Source organism: Anguilla anguilla, chromosome 7 (genome assembly GCF_013347855.1).
Source record: "Anguilla anguilla isolate fAngAng1 chromosome 7, fAngAng1.pri, whole genome shotgun sequence".
NCBI classification, from domain to species: Eukaryota; Metazoa; Chordata; class Actinopteri; order Anguilliformes; family Anguillidae; genus Anguilla; species Anguilla anguilla.
Window position 1 is genome coordinate 7,269,864 of NC_049207.1, and position 17,390 is coordinate 7,287,253.

The 17,390-nt window shown below is 48.3% G+C and overlaps 1 long non-coding RNA gene across 1 annotated transcript in view; it reads right to left on the reverse strand.

Annotated features, from left to right (window-relative positions):
• Window positions 1-504: 504 nt before the first annotated feature.
• LOC118231468 overlaps window positions 505-17,390 on the reverse strand; it is a 105,982-nt gene continuing 89,096 nt past the window's right edge. Inside the window, exons 2-3 of the long non-coding RNA XR_004766071.1 lie at window positions 2,478-2,609; window positions 505-581 (exon numbers count right to left, since the gene is read on the reverse strand). This is a non-coding gene — a long non-coding RNA (uncharacterized LOC118231468). The remainder of the gene's footprint in view (window positions 582-2,477; window positions 2,610-17,390) is intronic.

Sequence of the window (17,390 nt, forward strand, 5' to 3'; positions counted from 1 at the left end):
GACCCCTTGCTGGTGGAGGACTGAAATTACTGCAAAATAACATCCCAATTATTTCTCTAGTGCCCTACATTCCATAGACCCAACAGATAATCAACTCTATTTTTAACATTAAACATTCTGTCACCTTACTGTTGAAGCTTAAATATTCCAGTTTGATGAATCTTCCGAAAAAGGGGCACGACCAGGGAAAGAAATATGGCATTTTAAGATGATATTTGGTAAGTATGATGATTGTTTGTTTTCTTATTACCACCATTTTTGGAGTCTAAACCAAGAGCCCCCTTGGGCTGTAATTGGGTGTCCCTGGCATATAGGATAGAATGAACGCCAGAGCTGACTATCTAGTGAGCATAAAGAATCTCTGCTGCTCCTCGGCGAGCTGAGGTCTGCGGAACGAAACAGCGAACAGAAGCCGGTAACGTCAGGCGGAGGGTCCAAGGTCCGTGCGACGGGGGCGCTAATTTCAAACGCTTCACCGTATCAGGAACAAATCAGCCTGCATGACTCAGAGGGACCCCTGAATCGCATTCTTCCATCTGAGGAAACAGCGAAAGCTTCGCTGCACTTCATTTACACAGATTCTGAAGGATGACACAGAATCGAATGTAGGTGAGGCTGAACGACAGAGCGAGAGAGAGTACGGCACAGAGAAAGGACATGATGGGAAAAAAAACAACAGGGGGAGAGAGAGGGAGGGGAAATGGAGAGATGGAGAGAAACAACAGGGTATAGTTGCAGACGGGGAAAGAGATAGGCAGACCGGCAGAAACAGAGGAGGAGAGAAAGATATATATAGAAATCTCATCCAGACTTGCCTGCAATGGGGGGGGGGGGGGGGGGGGGGGGAGTATGCAGAGAATACAATAATCACAGCATAACCGATCTGCCGACACTGACCGGGAGGGAGGGAAGGATGGAAAGAGAGAGGGAGCGAGAGAGAGAAAGGGAGAGTGAGAGACAGAGAGAGAGAGAGTGAGAGAGACATGGAGTGAGCGAGACAGAGTGAGAGAGACAGAGAGAGAGAGAGAGAGACAGAGAGAGTGAGAGGGACATAGAGAGAGTGAGAGACACAGAGAGAAAGAGACAAAGAGAGAATGAGAGACAGAGAGATAGAGAGTGACAGACACACAGAGAGACACAGAGAGACAGAGAGAGAGAGAGAGAAAGAGAGAAATTGCCTGCCCACAGACTGCCGCTCCCGTCAGGGAGACAGACGTGTCCTTAACAGACAGGCTGAGGGGACGGTCTGTATCGCTGTCACACACCAGTCAGGGGGGGGGAAGGGTGACGGGGCCGGGGCACAGCTCTATCAGTGACAGGATCACAGAGCGCACGCACGCAAAACCTTTCAGAGGAAACAGCTCTGGAAGTGGAAGGCATACAGGTGCCTTCGCCCACCTGGATCTCCCGTCTTCAGGAGCAGAAGAACGCACTGCGCAGACCCAGCCCGTCCGACACGGCACCGCACACGCAGAAGAAGGACAAGCGGCGAGACTCATCAAGGGAAACTTAACACTGGCAGACAACCCCCGATGTTAGAACATTCAATTTCGCTCCGCCTTTGAAAGCGGCGGTATGAGGTCATTAAGGCGGCTCGGGAGAAGTCACAGGATATTACTCGACGCGCATTTTTATAAAGAGCACTCCCTCGCCAATAAAAACCATCAAAGCAGATCTGATTTTAAAGAACGACTAAAATGATAACACTGACATAACAGCCTTTAAAGCTTTTCACGGTAAGATCTTAAAAAAAAAAAACGCTGACAAAATATAAACCATTTCTCATCATGGTTTTTTTTTAGTGTTCCAGTTTATTATTGTGTACAGGGTTTACGTTTTTATTACGGCTAGAGGCATTAAACGGTCAACCCTACTCACGGGGTCAGGCGCCTTTTAACAGCACAACTGTCCCAGCAGCCAGTCAGGGAAACGGTGACCGGTGACTCACGCGGGTCTGACTGCACCCCTGTAATACCCCGCGAATAATATTACAAAACGCACGAGCTATTTTAAAACCTCGGTCACGCAGTGTGGTCCCTCTCGCAGAATCCCAGAATAGCGGCATCGCACCGGAAACCGTAGGCAGTTTCCATTCCGCCTCTCCCCGTCGTGCCAATAAACAGGCACGGTTATCCTGGCCCTGGAGGATGTCGGGACGTAAAACAAACGGGATGATGCGTATACGACCGCAAACAAACCGCCGTGGTCTCCGAGGACAATCGCCGCACTTTCAAAAGACGGTTACTCAGAAACACGAACGGACAGGCCTTGAGGGTTTGTGGGATAGCTGCGGTTTGACGATGTTGCACAAAGGCAACACCTTTCACATGGTCTCGGGGTTCTAAGGAACCTCAGCAGGTTATCCCAGGTCATGCTAACCTTTGTCTCTCCCGAGCACCCCCAACTAGGTACTGTTTGGTATCCCTACAATGCTCAAACGGGGGGGGGGGGGGATTTTGAACACATCAAGAGTTTACCTGTTGGGAAGTCGTGTGATGTCTTTTGTCGTTTGTCTTCTATGGTCACTTCCTGGTCCTTTTTCATCTCAGTCTTGTGTTATCTCTGATCTTGGCTTTTTTTCCCCTGCTGTTCGAAGCGGCTGCCACATCCTGGGTTACCATGGAAAAGAAAAGTCACAGTTTGGTTATTCTCTTTCATTTCCATGTCTGCAGAATTCAGTGTTCATTAAGGCAGTTGAACCTCCTGGTTAGACTTTGTTTTTGTAACTATTCATAAACTATTCATAATTTTAATCTGACTGTCAAATGTTCATATTGTTCCGCCAGCATGCTTTGTTTGCTAATGAATTTGGAGGATGACTTAACAGCTTTGGTCATAATTGCCAAAGTAAATCAAATAAAATATATCTCACACGTTGGATAAGAAGGGAATTTTAGCATGTGACGAGACTTACATTCGTACATGTTCAGAATTCCAAACATTAAACAAAGGGCATTAACCGTAAACAAAAATTCTGAAGTTGAATTCTAAAATGACAGTATTTACCAAATTCTCATTTGCCCAGTGTATGTTATTCCACAAAATTATGCAACATACGCAAGTCCTCGAAAAACAGCTCACTGGCACGAGGAGTGAGAATAACGTACAACACAGCCTTCCTTTTTCCTCCTCAATCCTGCGCGGCAGCAGGTTATCTTTAATAAATGCAGGAGCGTTTTTTTTTCGCGGGGTGTTCATTATGAGAGCACGTCCAACACAGCTGTAATGGAATATGTCAGCGCTGCAGGGCTTTCCAGACCCCCCCCCCCCCCCCCCCCCCCGGAGGCCAGAGGACCGCCCTTCACGCTACTGAAGGGGTACATAATGGCCGATTCGTTAATGAAGCCGTTTTAACTGTGTGCAGAAGGACGGGGGCTTGGGGACAGGGATGAGCCCCTGTGGGCTGCTGTTCCAGAGGGTGGGGGGGGTTAGGGTTGGGGGGTTGGTGGTGGATGTGGGGGCAGGCAGGGTGGGGGGGGTTGGTGGTTGGGGGGTTTGGTGGTGGATGTGGGGGCAGGCAGGGTGGTGGGGGGTTGGTGGTTGGGGGGTTTGGTGGTGGATGTGGGTGCAGGGAGGGTGGGGGGGGGTTGGTGGTTGGGGCATGGGGTTAGCTGGGCATAGATCCACCATGCCCACAGGCCGAAGCCCATGCCCCTTAACCCGCAAACGGGAGGGTTCGCGCCCCTGCGTTCTGTCCCCGCTCCCGCCCCTTGCACAGCTCCCGTTGCATGCGTAACCCCGTGGACACAGCTGGACTTTTTAACTAACCCTGAGTCAGTCGAGGCCGGGCGCGTCTGACCCACGAGGGCGACGGCGTTCATCCTGCCCCGGACCCGACACCCGCGACCCACACCCGCGGACCGCGTCGTCACCACGCGACACGTCATTCAGGAACAGACAAGAGCCCTGAATCAGGGCTACCTCTTTATTCTCCGTTCAGATGAATCACTACTAAGTGTTGTGCTTCAAATGGTAGCAGCATCATAACTGTGAATTAAATTTGACGAAGCTTCTTTTTTGTATTTCTATAATATAATTTTATATTTAAAAAAAATAAAAATAAAAAAAACATGTTTTTGAGCAGGTCAACATGCACTTACTGGATGAGAGAGCCACTCTCTGATTAATGACATCTGTTAAGAACAGTGCGTTGTGTATTCACTTTCCCTGTTTTAATTCAGATAGTTTAATTAATTCTAAGAACATTACCTTTCTTCAGAAAACGGTGATGGATATCGAGGTAGTCAGGGACCGCAGGACCATAAAACAAAATGTTTCACACTGGATGACAGTGAAAGTGCATCAGCCATGTAAAGTAGAGCAGTAATGCTTGCAGGGTCAATTAATAGACTTTTAATCTTCAATGTCACTTGGCCGCATGCTGAACAATACAGTTTTTGTTTGAAGCTTTATTATATGCATTAACCAGCATAGTGCAGAATTTACACTGAAATAACATTTAGGTTCTAAAACCAGCGACTGTAAAGGTCAGAATATGTGTAACTGGGTGTATATTGACTGATGAAACCCACATGTAATAAAATACATGGAGTTAAATATGTGGGTGGAAGAAACTGTGTCTTTTTTTTTGTCTTTGCTGTGGTGAAAGTCTGCAGAAAATGGGCGCATGGGAAAAATTAATTCTTTTATAAATTAATATTACCCCGATGACCAGTGAGTAAGTCCATTCAACGGTTACTGAGATCCAACACTCTTTTTTTCTTGACTGTATTTTTCACTGGGGCACATGGCTGATCAATTATGAGTTACATCTAAATATGTGAACAGACGTTTTCTTGAGCAAATTTCTTTTTATTGATTCATTGTGCTTATTTTTTAAACGATACCCATTAAACTAAATCTTTTTCGGGGCTCCTAATTGGCTCAGTAAAGCTGCCCCCCCCAGGTGATCGGTAGCTGCAGTTTTGAGCCTCGAGCTCTACCACACTGTGTCATCACCCGACTTTGACCAACACTTGGCTTCAGGGTGCCAAACGGTGTCCTCATGCCATGGGGTAACTTGCGTGGGCTTTTTAAGTCAGCCGGCGTCCCTCAGGTTACTCCTGCATCCGCGCCCTTTTGAAGACGCGCCAAACGTTCGCGGCCTACCGGTTGTTATTGCCGAGAGGTACAGTATAAATCTCTTCCAGCTGGCGCTAACCCTCTCTCCCCCCGCGCTACTGTGCGAACTGCGGGGTGTAAAATATTCACTGGCTGGCCGGTCGAGTGCATCGGCGGGCCAGGTGCACTGGATCCACACGCGCTTCTCTTCAGCTCCAGCGCTCCCGGCGTGTGCGGACGGACGGGCTCCACGGTAACCCGGGAGCCAGCGTCAGCGATTCCGAAACTGGGGATAAAGCAAATAGGGGGGGAATGATTGATAAAAAAAATAAAATAAAAAATCTAACGAAATGAGAATACCTGATATAGGATATAAGTCCAGTTCTCAAGTCCAACACATTTAGAGACTTCCCCCCCTCCCCCCCACCCCCCCATCAAATATAACGAAAAAAAAGAGTAAATAAATAAATAACTACATTTACAGAGAGTATTAAATTCCGGGATGGGAGCAGAGGAGACTCAGTTCACCCTAAAAATGCAGCAAATTGCCCCCATAAATCTCCGGGCCGCTCGTCCGGCGGTGGGGGGGGTGAGGGTGACGGCGGTGTTCTGTTTTCTTTCGAGGGACGGAGCAGCTGTGGCCTCGTGTGGCCCCTCGGCAGATTAATGAGCTTCTTAAAATCAAACGGGATCCAGTTAGGGGCTCACAGTGACTGCCTCGGCCGCCCTAACGAGAAATCAAACTTCAATTCCCCTCTCCTCATCAAGCTGGGGGGGGATTGGACCGGGGGCTCGATCCGAGGGGGGGGGGGGGGGGGGGGGGGCAGAGCGGGAACAAACAAACACCGGTGTAATGGGATTTAACGCGCTGCCCGTTCTGCCGGGGGGGGGGGGGGGGGGGGCTCCGGCACGGGCGCCCCGGCGCCGTCTTAAAAAATCCGGTTTGTTTTGGACGCCTGCGCGGAGACGCGTTCGCTCGCTGCCATTTCCTGCGTCTCTCATCCCGCTTTTTAAGCCCCCGCAGATGTTCCTCCGGTTCTCTAAAGGCCCTGGCGCCGCCCGGCGTGACGCGCCGGCAATAATCAACTTTGGGGTTTTCTTTTTGTTTTTTAATCCCTACGCCGCAGACCTGTTTGCTTTCGTCGCGTACGTCACGCCGCTGCTCGGCGGGTTTAACGAGATTTTACCGATATCAGACGACAAATGCATCCTCGTCCGTTTTTTTCCTTTGCTTTGTTGTTGTTGTTGTTGTTGTTGTTATTTTTCACCAATACCTTTGGCAAATACAAGACCCCCCCGCCCCCCCCAGCCCCTTCCCTTCCGCTACACATGAAAATGACTCGGGGGCTCCGTTTTTTGCCTCATTCAAAGGTAAGCCTCCGCCATCCTAAAAATGTCTGTTGGCGGTGGCGAGGGATTTAGACACCAACAAAGGCTCCCGGGGGACGTGAAATTTCATCCGCCGCTCTGGGATGCGAAGCGATTCGGGAAGCGTAAACGCACCGGGCACGGAACAGGGAGCACCCGGCCAAACGAGGAATAAAACAGGAGGGCTTACCAGCCGCAAACCCATCCAAGAACCTAACGGAGCCTTACCGTGTGCGCCGCCAGACAGTTATCAAGCAAGTACAGGGAAAAAAAAAAAAAAAACATTCACAAGAATCAGTGAGAGGAGGAAATTTGGAACAACGAAACGGAACACGAACGCGAGCGCACACACACACACACGCGCGCGTACGCGCCCACTCAGTCGCACACGCGCCCACTCGCTTACTCTCTCGCTCTCTCGCTCACGCCTACACGCGCACGCGCTCGGGACAAATTAAGCACCTCGGTTCAGGCCTGGCGTAAAAAGGGCACGGCGCGTGGGACTTCAGCTGCGAAAACAGATAAAAATACATCGCTAGTGTACCTCCGTTACGTAAGAAAGGGTATTAATACAAAGGCATAACAAGTAATCGAGCTTTAAAAGAAGCCAAACATCTAACGCGTCTAACATTCTCGAACATCTGGAATTCAAACCATCCACCAATAACATCTGCAACATCAATATTTTCCACAGGAACTGACATATTTACACAAGGACCCGACAGGAAGTAGTATTACAGACAAAAGCTCCACCGGGGACAAAACTCTGAACACCATTTCAAGCGCAAGTACAGACCGTCAAAGCTAAGTAACGGATACAGAAATTCACACGGGCGGTCCGCTCGCCCGTAAAGGGCAAAACACGAAACGCAGAGCCGCGTTTAGAAAGTCGTACACATGCCCTCTGGTGTTCGCGCGGTCCGCCCCGCTTTAGTGTAATTATTTATTCTGTTTCTAAAAAGGACTGCGTTTTTTTATTTTTTATTTCAGACCGAAGTTTTATATCGTGTCACGAATCGTGCTTTGTGTTCCCGGCGACGCCGCCGCGGTTTACTGTAAACACTCCTGGCGGCTGAAGAGACCCTCTCACGGTGGGTTTTGGGCTCTGAAGGACGGGGCCCTCCCGATGTTTCCGCTGAAGTGTTTCACTACGGCACTCCGAGGAGCGGTTGGCTGAATAAACAAACGCGGCCGGCGCGAGAGTCAGCGCCGCGCAATCGTTACTCTCAATTAGAGGGCGTCTTTCGCAAACCCAGAGGAACATTAGGCCTCGTTATCGATCGCATTTCCTAACGCCTGTTTTCTGTCTTAGCAGGCGCTAACGGAATCAGTCATCTGTTTTTTTTTTGTTTCCTCCATCTTATCTGCGTGCGAAAGACGGATTTGTGCCGATGCGGGCACCCGAATCGGTGACATCACGACAACAGATGACATCGCGTTAATCTTGTATTTAAACACTAACAGAAAATCAGGGAGGGAGAAAGAAATGACACAACTCTTGTCAAAAAATAAAAAATAAAGAAAAGCCACCTATGACCATTTTATGTCAGCCTACAGCAGACAAACCACAATTCTACAGTAGATGCTCAACCTCCCTCCTGACAGAAATCCCAACAGAAAGTCACACAGCCCAGAAAAAAAAAAAAAAAATTTTGGATGGCTTAAATCCACGGATACAGCTGTGGACCCGGTTCTCAAATTAAACCCTTCAGACGATTTATGGCTCCAGAAACGTTCCTCTTCCAATCTGACAGCACGTTTGCCTTCTCCTTTTTTTAAATTTTATTTTATTTTTTTAACTAACTGCTTGATATTATGAGATAAATATGAACGTGAAAAACACAGGAGAATTGCTAAGGAAAAAAAGACCTGACTACATAAAGCAGAGATATGTTTTATGCTGAGGTAAATCTGACAGCTTTGACAGCTCTCCAGGTGTCTGGCTGTGGTTATGTGAAAGGATGCGCAGTAACACGGGGTTATTTTTATTTTTTCGTGACTGGCACTTTCCGTCGGCCTCTGCCGTTATTTTCGTTTCACCGAAACACATCGCCAGAGGAGAATTTAAACTTTCAAGAGGACGCAAGACCTGTGTTGGTGGTGTTTGAATTGGCATAAAAAAATCTCCATTTCAGTTTGTTAAATCAAGGCAAACAGCGAAAACAGTGAACCGTGTTAACGGGAGTACACTGAGTGAGCTGAAACAGGACAGTTATCCATGGTGAAATATAGAATAGATAAATATCCACACTCTATGTCCATATTCCTGTTTTTTGACTCAGGACCACAAGAGAATTTAACACAGATCCAGTGGGTAAACGTCATCATTTTTGGTCTTACAAATATATGAATGCCAAAAACAGAAATGTCCATAGTATTAGGCAGCACTGCTGGCTCAGTTTTTTTGTGTGCCTTTAATCAGGGCATGCATTGACCAAGACAACTTTAAAACAATAATACTGTATGATAAGTCAAAAATGGTATAGAACAAGGAACTGAATATTACACCTACACCCCTTCACACTACGTTGAGTGTGTGAATGGTACATGCTGTAGAATATTCTCTCAAGGAACTATACTGGCAGTGTAATACATTTTCTGAACGTAATACAGAGAAAGATGCGGTGTAATACATTTTCTGTGAAAAAACAGTCAAATATGTGAACAACCAAAACAACCCTATTAACCCAAAAAAATCCCTATCGAGTGCAGTAAAATTGGTTAACTGGTTGATTAACCAATGAGGATCCTGCTTCCCTGAAGCCAGAGCTGACCTCAGGCTAGGCCTGACTCCAGCAAACACAAATGCGCTTGTGTAAGTGCGTTACCCCCCTACACTGTAGCCCGGGCTCAATCACAGAAAACCCGAGCACACATTTTAACTCCCACCGAGAACAATTACTTATTTCACCGGAAACTTTAAAAGGAAGACAATCTGATGGAAATGGGCGACTGTCGTCCCCCCCCCCCCACATCAAAAAGAGGGACTCTGTGGGACTGACAGGAGCCGACAGACGGAGACAGACACCCGGGCCTCCCCGCCGGGAGATGGGGAGACGGGACGCCGCCGTGGCCTCTGATCTGAGGACGGCTGCCAGCTCCGGGCAGAACGGCGGCACGTGGAAGAGGACGACGGGAGGAAGAGAGGGAGAGAGAGAGAGAGGGAGGGAGGGGGAGAGAGGAAGAGAGGGAGAGAGAGAGAGAGGGAGGGGGAGGGAGGGAGGGAGAGAGAGGGAGGGAGAGAGAGGGAAGAACAGAGGGATGGAGAGAGAGGGAGGGAGGGAGAGGGGGAGGGAGGAAGAGAGGGAGAGAGAGAGAGAGGGAGGGGGAGGGAAGAAGAGAGGGAGAGAGAGAGAGAGGGAGGGAGAGACAGGGAAGAACAGAGGGATGGAGAGAGAGGGAGGGAGGGAGGAGAGAGAGAATCATGTGATGGCTAAGCAGTAGTAAAATTGAAAAAGATGAACTGAGACCCTGAATGCCTTCATGGTAGTGATATGACAGACTGTGTGTGTGTGTGTGTGTATCTGTGTGTGTCTGTGTGTCAGTATGTGAGTGTGTCTGTGTGTATGTGGGTACATGTGGAATGGGAGGGGCATATCCTCGATATTGCAGGTTGAAGCAGCCAGGCCTATCACCAGACCTCACCATGGCCAGGAAGCCAGCCTTTGACATAACCCTGTGGGATGCCAGATCCACAGACACCCTGTGGGATGCCAGATCCACAGCCACCCTGTGGGATGCCAGATCCACAGCCACACCGTGTGAGGGCAGATGTTCCAACCAGAAGGCTATGAAACTGGCAAATGAAACAGCACATTTTGTCACATACCCCTTTCCTTTAAATCAAGTAATGTGTCACGTATCGATTGTACTCTACCTCCATTGGTGCAATAATTGAGACTAAATTAAAAACAATGTCCTTCATCAATGTAATATTTTAAATAAATTCAATGCGCACTAAACTAAAACCAGATCAATATAACCAAAGCCTATCCCCCCCACCCATACTCCATTTAAATTAACAGCGAATATTAACCTCTGCAATCAATAATGCAATAATGAACAAACGAGATTCATGGCTTCAGTGCGGTCTTGGAGTCCTTCACATTTTACGTGGAATAAATTCTGCAGATGTATGGAAGACCACTGCCAGGCTCTTGCGTGATAGAACAATAGAAATAAAACTGAAAATTATGCCCCATTCACATAACAAGAGTAGACACTGTTTAAATAAGAAAAATCCATAGATTGGATAAATAAGACTGCCTGAAGGGCTTCTTATATAAGCTAGTCGTCAGTTACGTGGAATTGAATAACTAAATATTGTTTTGCATCATGTTCTCGTTGAAAAGGTTAAAACAGCATTTGAATGTGCATGTCCATTTTGTCAGCCAGTTCATACTTCTAATCATTCTTGGAAATGAACTCCTGGCCTATACAGTACATTAACTTGGCCATCTATTGTTTTTTTTGTCTTATGTTCACGGTTCTTGAGAGAGTTCAAGAACAAGGACCACGCGCTACCGCATTTTTGTATTCCTGAGCACCGATGTTCTCGTCTACTGTATGTTGTTCTGGAAAAGAGCATCTACTAAGTGAATACACTGTAATGCAATGAGTTCACTTGTGCCATTTGCAAAAAAAATGCAGTCCTTGTGCCATTTCATTCATTCTGAATAGGCTACTTGTAGAGTAACTTTTAAAAGAACTGGTTCTGATGGGATTCACTGCAATTACTTTCAACCTGTCTCCTGTGACTGTAGTGTGAATCTGGTGCAAGAATGACTGGACAGACGGACACATAGAAATCCACTCGATTCACACACTGTTAGAGATTCACTCACTGGATTCTCACTGGCTGTTTGGAAGGTTGTCTGTCTCTTTACTTTTGAAAGGTGTGGTTTCCCACTGATGGTTATGCAGTAAACACAGGATTCGGTGTTTATTACGCAGAAGAAAGAGCCAAAATGTCGGAAAAAATATGTTGCGTTCTATAAACACAGATATTTCAAGGCCTTTTTTTAAAAAAAATTGGTAATGGTTACAATGGTAATTGAGCTAGACTTGAACCACAACAAGATAACTACTCCTGTTTCATTGAGCCAATCGTATTTCGGCGTCTGACATGTGTGTTGTTTTTTGATGGTAATATTTACACAGCCATTGGTAGCATTGCTAGATTCAAAAAGAAAGCACTAAATTTGAACGGAAAGTCAAAAACGAGATGCCACGCTCCACCTAGCTTGCTCAGCATGAGTAAATTAAAACTGAAATTGCTCCTAGGGTTTTTTAATATTATTAGCCTGCGTGGCAAAAATTCATTTTGATCAGAACTCCGAAACATTTGGCTTTTTATATCTTATTTTATCCCATTAATTCCGCTACTTCATCCCACTTCTGTTACAAGTGTTACAATAAAATTATGAACGACAAACATTTATTGTGTTATTGTTTTGAGTTGACTCATTATGGCAAAAAATGTTATATTTATCCAAATTTAAGTGAGTAAAAGAGAGTAAAAAACACAGATTTTGAAATGTCCTGCATTCCATGGGCTAGCGTGACCGCTGTCATGTCTTCTAAGCAGAACTGGAGAATCAGCGACATCCATGTGATGTGGCAACTGATAAATAATTGGATGCCTCCCCATCACTGGGTTTCTGAAGAGGTAGTGGTTAGGAAACTAGCAAGATACACATCTGCATTAGCGTTTCCGTTCTCCAGTTCGATATGCAATTATACGATACACGCAAATTCACAACTAGTAAAAAGATGGCCCTTGTCTGGTACTGCACCACAATGGCAATTGCACTGTTATATAAGAGGCATCGCCACTCTCGTGCAAGCTGTGACCGGAGGGTAATGCAGACAAATCGAATGCGTATTTGATGCTGTTTGATGTGGAAGAGGAGAGAGAAAATGTAGAAAGCTTGAGCGGAAGAACAAGACAGAGAGAGGGAAAGAGAATGAGCGTTGCTCTCCCCCGTCCTATTACACATGAAAATGAATTCATATCTCTCTTCAATGCCAATGGCCTGGTTCAGTAGAGGGAAAAAAAGCTCTGCAGAAGAACGTGACCTACCATATACCAATAAATGCAGTAATAAAACAAAGACTGAGAGACAGTTCTTGGCATCGAAATAAAAAAAGTAAACAAACTTCATCGCTAGAGGGGTCCAAGCAGAGACTTCCCACCTGCTGAATATCATAATGCTGCCAAGGAGAAAACGAATGAGACATATCTTGGGTAACTGATCACAAACGGCCTACTGATATATTCAGACACTGGACACTGACCAGACGAAAAGTGGTGAGAAAGGAGAGTTGGAGACAGAGAACATTTTTTTCCCACACATTTGAAAAAAGTTCATTCTACTTTATTCATACCACACCAGCCCTCCCCAACACTGAGCGAAACTGAGACAAAGTCACCCGGGGAGAAATCGCACGGTTGTTCCAAACTGTAAATGGAACCCTATCACGGAAGGACACCGAAGACTGAACATTGAAGCTCATGAAAAATCCTAATTTTAGACCAAACGCTAATGAGATGACGGACCTCCAAAGCGGCAGACCGCAATTTTTTTTTTGCGCAAGCACGCCCACGCTCATGTCGCAGGTACTGTCGTAAGTTACAAGCGTGAACGTGAGCGTGAGCACGCCCACGCCCACGCCCACGCCCACACGCACGTACACGTATGCGAATCCGTGCATCAAGCGAAACTATTTTCATTTAATGAAACGGAAAGAGAAAGAGGGGGACAGAGAGGGAGCGCGTGATAAAGGAAAAGAGAAAGAGGGGGACAGAGAGGGAGGGTATGATAAAGGAAAAGAGAAAGAGGAGGACAGAGAGGGAGGGTATGATAAAGGAAAAGAGAAAGAGGGGGATAGAGAGGGAGGGCGTGATAAAGGAAAAGAGAAAGAGGGGGATAGAGAGGGAGGGCGTGATAAAGGAAAAGAGAAAGAGGGGGACAGAGAGGGAGGGCGTAATAAAGGAAAGAGAAAGAGGGGGATAGAGAGGGAGGGTGTGATAAAGGAAAGAGAAAGAGGGGGATAGAGAGGGAGGGCGTAATAAAGGAAAAGAGAAAGAGGGGGACAGAGAGGGAAGGCGTAATAAAGGAAAAGAGAAAGAGGGGGACAGAGAGGGAGGGCGTAATAAAGGAAAAGAGAAAGAGGGGGACAGAGAGGGAGGGCATGATAAAGGAAAGAGAAAGAGGGACAGAGAGGGAGCGCGTGATAAAGGAAAAGAGAGGAAGGGGGACACCAGGGTGCCTCTCTTGGATTGCAATTAAGGGAAAAAAAGGTCATTAATTAACAAACAGGCCAGCTGCGATGCTCTTTAAAGCTTTGCTTCCCCCACATTAAATATAGATTACAGACCAAGACTGCCGTGCCGCGGCAACACTAATAAACCAATCTGATTATACCCATTGATTCTTTCCCTCCTGAATAATACAAATAAATGCGAGCATCCCGGTTGTCTGAAAAGCCGCCCTTTGAAAATTGACGGAGGACTCGCGGTGTCGGCTACGGTGTCTCCCAGCTCTACTGGGGGGGTGGGGGGCGGGGGGGGGGGGGCACTGGAAAAATCTACCTGACAGTTGCCATGGCGACGCGGGCGCAGATGGGTGAAGCGCTCGGCCTGCGGAGCCTCCCTTAATTGGAAGGCTTTTAGCCTGCGCGTCGTTCTCCGCCGCTTCCGAAGCTTATATCCAAAGAGATGATTAAATTTCTCGATTGACTCGCGCGGGACGGCCTCGCACAATATTGTTGTTCTCGGAGGTGGGCGCCCGACGCGCCCGGCGCGGCAGAGGTAATTTCGCGTAAGAGCCGGGGGTCCGAGGGGGCCGGCGGGCGGGCCGCTCGGTGACAGCGAGGGGCTCGCGGCGCTCTGCTACACCGTGCCCACGCGAGGGGGTCTGCTCCGGTGTGTGTGTGTGTGTGAGTGTGTGCGCGTGTGTGTGTGTGTGTGTGAGAGAGTGTGTGAGTGTGTGTGTGTGTGTGTGTGTGTGTGTGCGGTGTGTGTGTGTGTGTGTGTGTGTGTGCGGTGAGTGTGAGTGTGTGTGTGCGCATGTGTGTGTGTATATCTGTGCGTGTGTGTGCATGTGTGTGTGTGTGCGCGCATGTGTGTGTGTGTGTGAGAGAGTGAGTGTGTGTGCGTGTGTGCATATGTGTGCGTGTTTGTGCATGTGCGTGTATGTGTGGCGTGTGTGTGTGCGTGTGTGTGTGCACGAGTGCGTTCATGCGTGTATGTGTACGTGCGCTAGAGCGAAAGGTGCATTAATTAGCAAATACAGCCCTGTTTGACTGCTGACGTGGCTATGGACAAAATTTCCTGTCAATGGTTTTATCTTTTGTTTTTGTTTTTATACAACAAGGAATATCAGCCATCTTTAAGCACTGCAATAGCTTATGAGGGGGTAACAGCATTATGCTCATGAAAGCATTGGGAGGGTATGGAATGGGTTTTGTCAACATAAAAAGAGAATTCTCACAGCTGAGTCTTTCACACGGTCTGGGACTTCTGTTACAGACTGGAGAAGTCTGGAAGAAAAATATAACCTACACGGGTCCATCTACTCCGTATGTAATTACATTAACACAATGCACTGTACGGACAAGACAGAATATATTTATGGTATGTACCGAACAATCTATTATTAAGCACTGCGGTAAACAACAACATAAGCATCTCACAGTGGTCATGATTTTGCTTATGCAGGACATACCCAAACAGACAGGTGCGTACGTAATTAGCGATAAAGTCGCTAATTATTCTTGAGCGGCTCGTTCTTCCCTCCCTCCGTCAATAACGATCCATATCAATTAAGGCGGTTTGCATTCGAAACCACGCGCGTCCGCGCCGATGGCTTTCGCTGATTATCCAACGACGCGGCCCTGGTGCGGCGCGCGGTGTGTGTGCGTTAGCGTCCGCGTGTGTGTGTGTGCGCGCGCGCGTGTGTGTGTGTGTGTGTGATGTCTGTCACCTCTCATCCGACTCGCTCTGACGGCTATTGAAAAGGATCGCGCGCGCGTCAATCACGGTCCGCCATCGCAGTGACAGGTCAAGCCGGCTCTGCGGGCAATCCATACCGCGCGCGGGGACGTCAGTCTCCGGTCCGTCGAAACCTCGGAAAAATCATCTCTAATCGGACTGACAGCGAGAGAGAGAGAGAGCGAGAGAGAGGTATGCAAGACAAAAATATGGAGGGGGATGATCTGTCCTGCCAGAACCTATAGCCCACTAAGTGCTGAGGGCATGCTAATACTTGTTATACAGCCCTGTGATCCTATTGCAGCTCTGCAGCTGTAACTAGCTCCTTGTCGCGGACCGGATTTCTTCCTCTCGCACCGCGAGCGAACGACAAGCAAAGAAACGACGAGACCGGCCACTCTTTGTTCCCGAAGCCGCAGGTACGCGCCGGCTAATGCACAGCCACCTTCGTAATTACGGGAATTACAATGCAGAAATGTTCCGAAAGTATTATGCGCCAGTCTGGTGTCAGAGGTAATTTCCACCTTTTATTTCGCAGTGGATGTATAGTGCGCCTGCCTGCCCACGCTGTTAAGGGGGGGTGGGGGGGGGTGTGTGGGGGAACCGCAATAATGGCTCCTCTGTCTGCGACTGTTCTTTAAAGGTTAACACGCAACTCGGGGCGCACGCATTCTCTTCTGAACGGTCCCACTTAGGGGCACATGTGGCTTTGGCCCTTTTTCCAGGGGTTGCTTTCATACCGAATATCGATTCTCCCCTTCGCCTCTCGGTCCGGCTCTGGCCCCTAACACGGCAGAGGAAGTGACCTCACTGAGCCGGTGAATCGGCCCCGGAGGTCTCCCCCAATCAAAAGCCTGCCCCCCCCCCCCCCTTTAAACTAAGGAGAAGGAACACAAACACAGGCCACCACAGGGACCCCCACACAGACACAAACACACACCCTCCCAGGAAGAGAACACTTCCTTCATCGGAAGCCTCCTGCTCACACTCCCGCAGTCCCTATTTTCCCCTGCAGAAATTTCCCAGCATGCCTTTTGGCGCGGTCTCCGGACTCTGCCGCCGCGGTGCGTGGCCAGGTGTGACTCCACTTCACTCCGGAGTGTTCGGCGATATCGCGCTCGCTTGCCGCGCAGGAAATGAGCCGCTTCCCCTCCCCTGCACCCCCCCTTCGCCCCCCGCCCCCCCCCCCCCCCAGCCACTCCGCCCGGGGGCCGCCTATCTCGGCTCCCCCAGACGCGGACCCTCATCAGACCGGATCGATCCTTATCGACGCCGCCTTTAATCACATTCCATTAGCTGTCAGTCCTAATCCGGCCCTCTGCTCAGCCGCCTGCACCGCCACCGACCCTCCGTTTTTAATTCAGTTAGCCCGGCCGATAAGAGGGATGAGCTTCTTCAGACAATACCCCCGGTTTACATGAGACAGGCTGAGCCACTACTCCACCTCACCTCCTCTTTTTTTCTCTTTTCTTTTTTTTTTTTTTACTTCTTCCTTCCTTTCTCCTCCCTTCGCCGAAACAACATCGTTCTATTGCACCAGGGCCTCCTGACGGCGTGCCGTCGCCCGGCTCTGACGACGCGACGCGAGCGCCAGGAGAGAACCTCTCTCTCGCTCCGCTCACCATCCATTTCACTTCACGACTGCCATCTCTTTTTTTCTTTTTTTTATCTCGTGGCAGCTACGGCGCTAGGGCAAATCACGTTTTTTTTTTTTTTTTTCTTTTTTCTTTCGGCAAAAAAAAATCTGAGATTTTTTTCAAAGAGGTTCACTCATGCGTACGTAACGCGCGTGCGCAGTCTCCTCTCCCGGTGCCTCCTGGGACCCTCCTGCCGGTCTGGGAACCCGAAGACGCGGGATAATTAACGGGAAAAAGCCGCGGCGGTTCGTTTTTTTTTTTTTTTTTTTTTTTTTTTAAGGCGGCGAATCAAGATTCCGCTCTTGCAGAAAGGGGAAGACTGAGGGGCC